Here is a 7479-nt window from a genome sequence, read left to right as displayed (position 1 = left end):
CTGTCCTTGGAAGCAGAAATGTGCTTATCTCTGAGCTGAAAAGAGAAGCGTGAGGAACCAGAAGCAGTTCCACTTGGCATTCTGATTTCTTTTTGTCCTGGAAACAGAACCTCTCTGACGACACCTCCCCAGTCCTGGGGATTGTGGCAGCAAGGTCAGCTCCTTCCCTGCCCCTGGGCGCCCTGCCAGCACCCTCCTGCTCCATCAGGAGAGCTGACAAGGGGGCAGGTCTGCCCATCCTCTCATTCTCACCAGGATAGAGGTTTCCACAGTCTCACCAGTAAAATGGAGTCTTTGACTCCTCATCGATAACCCCCTTCCATGGTTGAGAGCCTGCCAGCCCCTCAACTGCCCCAGGAGCCATTTTGTGGTGTAAGGGATAGCAAGGAACTGGGATCATTGCCTAGTCCATTGCAGTCTGCCGCCTCCGCCAGGAAGAGCAAAGTCTAAAGCCAACCAACATGTTGTGGAATTTTTAACTTTCACCCATTGCCCTGAAGAGGGTTTAACACCAGAGCCCCACTACCTGCCTTGAGGGATCAGTTCCACATGGGGGAAAGGGGGTGGGCTTCCCAGCCTGCCCCCATTTCAGGACCTTTCTCAAAGAACTGATGGGTTTAAAGTCTTCCAGGGCAGCCCAGCCTGGCTGCCTCCCTAGGCTGTTCCCAGGGATGACACGGAGGTGTGGGGGGTCTGCAGTGACAGTCAGCCTTCTTGGAGTCTACAAAGGAGCTCTGCCAAGGGTGCTGGTTCTGGATTGTTGCCCAAGGCATGAAGCTGAGGCCCCCATTTTTTTTTTTTTTTTTTTTTTTTTTTTTCTCCATCAGCCACAGATGGAGAAGGAGGAGAAATGTGGTTGCTTCAGAACTAACTGAGACTCAGGGGAGGGTCTGTGACACCATGAGCCTTCTGCTAAGGGGCCTGCCTGGAGAGAAGGCTGAGGCTGCGGTGGCCTCTTGCCAATCCTGCATCTTTGATGGCTGGGCTGTGGCCTCCTGCACAGTGAGTCAAAGGCTGTTGGAAGAGGCTCTGATACAGTGGAAAAACCCCACAATTCGGAGACTAGAGTGAGAGCCACACCCACAGTGCCAGGATAGAGCCCAGGCTGGTTGGTAAGACCACGTGTCTGGCGTAGTGAGAAAGTACTAGACTAGCTGGGAGGTTCCAGCCCCTTAGTCACCACCACTGAAACACTATGAGAGCCAAGAGCACTTCACTTCCCTTCACGGAGCCCTCGTTCCCCACAGTGAATGTTTGCCCTGTGGGCCAGAAGAGATAGCTGAGAGGCCCTGCAGGGTAAGCAACGCAGGGGCAGGTCTCCCTCTGATTCAGTAGGTAAAGAAGCACCAAGGCTGGGAGGGCCTCCCCTAGGCTTTCATCCCTTCTGTGGCTAAAACTGGAGGATGAGGTAAATTGAAATGTCCTTTGACAGGGCCTGACCCAGCAAGTGTGTTTGTACAAAGGGCAGAATTTGGCCCTGCACACACGCACGCTGTGCAAGCTAATGGAGTGCTCCAAATAAGGCCCTGGAGCAGCCCTGTGGACAGATGAGCCGCCTGGACCTTTCTGCAGCCCTGTCACATTTGCCCTTTGAGATCGGGGCGTGGAGGGAGGGCTGGCTAAGTGCTTTCCAGGCCGCGAAGCACCGCAAGAAAGACAGGCAGAGTGGGGCCAGGGAAGGAAAGCTAGTCTGGGAGTGTGTAACCCACCGGGCTGCTTTCCAACTGTGTGGTCTGGGGCAATTCCAGTCTTTGAGGTTTCCGCAGTCTCACCAGTAAAATGGAGGTAAAAAATTCCTGCTCTGCTTTCTTCCCCTGGTTGAAGTGAAAATAGCACTGGATATGACAGCCACCCTAGGCTACGCATGAATGAGGGACCCAGTGAGCTTTATCTAGCTGCAGGGGAAGCCTTCTCATCTGCACCAGACCCACCACAGCCTGAGATCCTTCTTGGGGTAGCTGGGAAGCTCTCCTTTGCTTCTTTTAACAGAAGCTCATGCTCCCCAGGGAGCCAGAACCCCTTCTAGTACCCTAAAAATAAGAGATGGGACTGCCTTTTCAGGCCAGGGTCCTCTGAAGGCTCAAAGTACAGGCAGAACCTGCGTTGTGGGGGTATAGCTAGGTGAATAGCTGTGTATAACAGTTTGAACAAAATCCCAGGGCCCACAGAGCCAAATTTCAGTGAGGGTGCCCTGTTAGTCAGTAGCTGCACAAATAAGAAGACCTCCATTCCTTGCCCGCACCGTAGCGCCAGGAAATTACAAATGGACTTGTCTGGCTTTATTCATAATTATAATTGCTTTGATCCTCTTGGAATTTTATAGGAAATCAGCCTGCTTTTTTGAGGTAGGGCTTGGAATGTAATTCCTCATTTGGTAAGGTTTAAAGGTTTAAAAAATTCCTTAAAGAATCAGAGAGATGGGTTCCTGTTATCAGTAATTTGGTTCCAAAGCCCAGTGAGACTTTTCATTAACAAAGTCGACATCCAACCAGTGCCCTGGGAATTCTGGACCCAGTTTTGGAACTAATACTGGGGACAAGAGAATGCTAGGCGTGGGATTCCTGTTGCCACGGGTGCAGCAAGGCCACTTGAATGTCTGTCTCCACCCCAGGAGCGCCCAAATCACTTCCCAAAATGGAGGGCAGCTTTGCCTCCGAGTTCTGAGTAATCGTAAAAATATATGTCTGGAGGCTTGATGCACGAATCAGAGCCTCCCTGGATGTTAGAACTGGCAGAGATCCTCTTATGTTTAGTCAAGGCTGTTGAGGCTACAGAAGGAATGTGACTGCCACATTGTCACTCAGAGGTCCATGACCAAGCCGGGGCAAGAACCCAGGTCTCCTGACACTCAGGTCAGTGTTACCTCTCCACCAGGCTGCCCAATCATCTTTGCTAAGCCATGCCCATCACTGTCCTTGTCACCCAAGATGTCAGAGAGAAAGGCTATCACAGCTTCCCACAGTCCTCGCCTGTGGTGATTAGATAAGGGACACTTTATACTTATACGCTGGGGATTGTCTAGCTTGGAGAGGCCTTGGGACTCCCTCTGTAGCACTGATTTTGGGGGCCCTCAATTTGGAAGCCACTTATACTCTGGTGACAGTCTTTGCCTTCGAACCCGTCAATGTGATGGAAAGCTTGAGGCCTCACTCCCTGCCAGGGTAAGATGGAGAGGAAAGGGCACAGGTCGCATTTCTTTTCCTTGGGTAGGAAGTGGCTGGAAGACGCTTTAGTCCATTCAGGCTGCTGTAACAGAATTCCACAGATTGGGTGGCTTATCAACAACAGAAATTTACTTTTCACAGTTCTGGAGACTAGGAAGTCCAACACCCAGACTCTAGCAGGTGCCTGGTGAGGGCCCACTTCCAAGTTCATAGACAGCTGTCTTTTCACTGTATCTTCACATGATAGAAAGGGCAAGGGAGCCCCTCTTTTTAAAGAGCACTAATCCTGTTCATGAAGGCTCTACCCTCATGATCTAATCACCACCTAATGGCTCCACCTCCCAACACTATCACATTAGGGATTAGATTTCAACATATGAGTAGGGGGAGCGGGGACCCACAAACATTCAGTCTATAGAAAAAAGAACCCGGAGTTTCTGAGGTGGATTCTGTTAGATGATCACGTGAGGAACGAACTCTGGAGGGAGTAACGATCCAAGCCAAAAAGAGAAACAGAGGCAGCTTCTAGTACCTGACGATGAGCGCAGCCTGGAAGAGGGGTGGGGGAAAGGGGTGGGGGGAGGTACCAGGCTACCAGTAGAGGTGGCACCCAGGAGAACTTGAGGAATCAGGGTGGAATCTTTGGCTTCCACTTCCATCATGTGAGAGGTGGATGGGGTTGGGGGGATGGCACAAAGCAGTCTGCCAGGGGCAGGCACCTGCTCTCTTGACAGAGAGAGGAGCCTCTGCTTTGGCACATATGCAGCAGGGACAGAGACTGTCAGGGACAGAGACTGATGAGACCGTCTGCATCTTGGGTTCCACAACTCAGGAAGGCCATCAGTTTTGCAAACATGGAAAAGGTGAAAAAAAGAGAGGCTGCAGGGCTGTGTAGGGTGTGTCAGGGAAGTGAATGTCCTGTGCAGTTGTGGTTGGAGCTGTACATGTTCTGAGCTTCTTGTGTATTATTACAAACAAGGTGTGTCGCCCCACCCTGCCCCACTTTCCATGACTTTGCAACTACCTTGCTTTCACTCTCTCTCTCCCATTCTCCCAAAACATCTATGACTTCTATTACCACCAAAAAACAACAAAAACACCCACATTTCACAGCCTGGCATTTAAAGCTGAAGATTCACCAGGCACACTTCGAATTTCCTGCCTCTATGCATTTGCTCGCACTGCATTCTCTGCTTTCTCAACAACTGATCTTCAGTAATTGAAGTCTTTTTCTAGGCTAAGTTCAGATGCTGCCTCTCCCAGGAAGCCTTCTCTGATATTCCTGGCCCAAGGACCCTTCTCTCTTCTGAATGCTAGAGTAATTTTTTTCTACCTCTTCTGAAGTAGTCTTATATTCTATCTTACATTTTAACCATAGGGGGGAATGCTGTTGGTCTCCCCCATTAAATGGTATAGTCTTTGAAGACTTACACATTTGTCTCATTCATTGTTATATCCCCAGCACCTAGCATAGTGCCCTTTGCATAGCAGACATGTAATTCAAATTATATTTATAAAACAAATAAACATATGTGCTGGGAGTATGGAGATGAAGGAGAAAGTTTTTTCTGTCCATGAGGAGCTCACTAATGAGGAAAAGAGAGGAGCAGCAATAAGAATTAGTTTAATATAAAGCTCAGGCAACAGCATTTGATCTATAAGTCTGTGGGTTTTGGGAGGGCAGGGATGGTGGCAAGGTGGAGAACATGCAGGTTGAAGGAACCGCCTGGGTGGAAGTACATGGCATATCTGGGGAAGGTAGTAAGGAGCGTTAGGACTGGCACGTAGGAAGCATGCAGGAAAATAGTTATCTCCAGAGAGGGGATGTGGGCACTGCATCATCGAGGGCCTAGGGTGCCTTCCAAGGAATTTGGATTTTATTATTATTATTTTTTAAAGATTTTATTTATTTATTTGAGAGAGAGAGATAGGGAGAGAAAGCACGAGCAGTGGGGGGGGGGGGGTTGTGGAGGAAGAAGCAGCCTCCCTGCTGAGCAGGGAGCTCCCACGTGGGGCTTGATCCTAGGACTCCTGGATCACAACACAAGCAGAAGGCAGATGCTCCACTGAGTTAGCCACTCAGGCACCCCTGGATTTTATTCTTAAGGCCCTCAAATGAAGAGACATTGAACTTTCTTGAGGAGGAGTGTAACAAATACTTAATGAAGGAGTGACTCAGCACTGTATTTTGGGTGGACACTATTCTTTGGCCAGGTCTGTTTTAGGAAAATCTTATATTGGTTGCTGAGTACCACCCATTCTGTGAGGCCAGCCTGTCCCCTGGTCGAGCCACCTCTTTGTGAGATGTTCCCTTTTAAAGGGACCATCCTTGAAGAACCCTTGGTTAGGTTGGAGAAGTCTGTTCTGTCCTCTGAAACAGTGTTTTTCTGACCCATCCCATGGGTCCTACATTCTGCTTGGACTTCTGTACAGAAATTCTTCTGTTTGGACCATATTAGGGTCCTCCAGAGAAACAGAACGAATAGGAGATATAACAAGATTTATTATAAAGAATTGGCTCAGGCAATCATGGAGGCTGAGAAGTCCCAAGATCAGCCATCTGTAAGCTGGTGTAAACTCCAGTCCAGGTCTAAAGGCTTGCAAAGCAGGAGTGCAGATGGTATAAATACCAGTCTGAGGGCAGGAGAAGACTCAGCTCAGCAGACAGGCAGGGACACCCAGTGACATCTACTATTTGTCACTGAAAATGAAACTTTCTGAGCCTAGAACTGGCTGGGCTCCCGCCATAATTTGACTTTTGTGGAGATGGGGCAATGTCCTGTACAGAAAAAAATCACAGGCTTTGGGGTCAGTTCTAAAGAATCAGCTGAGGGTATGCCTGGGTGTGCCTTCCTTCTCAAAGGAAGAAGGAAGCTGTGCTTGGAGGGAGCTGTCTGCCTTTGGCTCAGGTCATGGTCCCAGCGTCCTGGGATCGAGCCCCCGCACAGGGCTCCCTGCTCCATGGGAAGCCTGCTTCTCCCTCTCCCACTCCCCCTGCTTGTGTTCCCTCTCTTGCTGTCTCTCTCTCTCTGTCAAATAAATAAAGAAAATTTAAAAAAAAATAAAAATAAAAAAGAATCAGCTGAAATCACTTATTAGTTGTATGCCTTGGCAAAGTCACAAATCTCTCTGAGCCTTGGCTTCTTAATCTGCAAAATGGGGATAATTATGCCTACTCCAAAGAATTACCGTGAAGGGGGCACCTGGGTGGCTCAGCTGTTAAGCATCTGCCTTCAGCTCAGGTCATGATCCCAGCGTCCTGGGATCAAGTCCCACATCGGGCTCCCTGCTCTGCTGGAAGCCTGCTTCTCCCTCTCCCACTCCCACTCCCCCTGCTTGTATTCCTGCTCTCGCTATCTCTCTCTCTCTGTCAAATAAATAAAGAAAATCTTTAACAAAAAAAAAGAAGAAGAATTACCGTGCAGATGAGTATAAGTATTACCTAGCTTGCTGCCTGGCACATAGGAGGTGCTCAGTAAATTTGGTACTTGTTTTATTCACATTTGTAGGGTTAAGTAGAGGCTACTGTTCTGCAAAGAAGAAGGAAGCTGTGCTTGGAGGGAGCTGTTAGGTGCCTTAATTTAGGGGGCTGAAAACTTTCTGCCTAGATTACCTTTAGAGGTCAGTTCAGTTCTTACCTGTCTCCCCTGCCTACCTTCTATTCTCTGAGCTCTGCCCTCCTGCCAGCAGCTGTGCTCACATCTGATAAGTAGGCAGGAGCCCAGCCCTGACTGAATGAAGACATTGTTGCAAAAACTGAGTAACCACAGGCAATACTGCAATCAGCCCTGCCCTGAGAAACAATGGAGAATCTGTGGTTGGCCTTCAGCTGGTCCAGCTGTGTGTTTGAGGTGAGAGCCTAGGTGGCTGGGCCTCCTAGAGTGATGAGAAAACTGTTAGGACATGCTAGAGAGATGCCCTGCTTTTCTGGAACTGAGGTTAGCATGTTATGTTCCCTTCAAAACTAAGAAACCCATAATTATGGGTCTTCCTCAGAACTGGGCACTAAGTTGGTCCCCGGTGCAAAGGAGGAAGTAGATTGATCCATGGAGACACGGCTCCGCAGATGCAGATACAGGGGGGATAGAGAGAGAGAGAGAGAAAGAGTGTGTGTGTGTGTGTGTGTGGTACCAGATGATGGGTAAGTTTTTAAAGAAGATACAGAGAAGGAAGGCAGGCCAGGCAAAGGAACCAGCACCAACGAAGGCTAGAGCTGAGTTGGGGGACTTGGAAGGTTTAGCAGCAGGTGGGCGACGCAGCGACAAGTTTTGGAGGTCACTCGACCTGGGTAAGGTCAGAAGGATGCTGTGCTAGG

The sequence above is a fragment of the Neomonachus schauinslandi genome, chromosome 11, assembly GCF_002201575.2.
Source record: "Neomonachus schauinslandi chromosome 11, ASM220157v2, whole genome shotgun sequence".
Taxonomy (NCBI): Eukaryota; Metazoa; Chordata; class Mammalia; order Carnivora; family Phocidae; genus Neomonachus; species Neomonachus schauinslandi.
Note: the sequence above shows the minus strand (reverse complement) of the source record.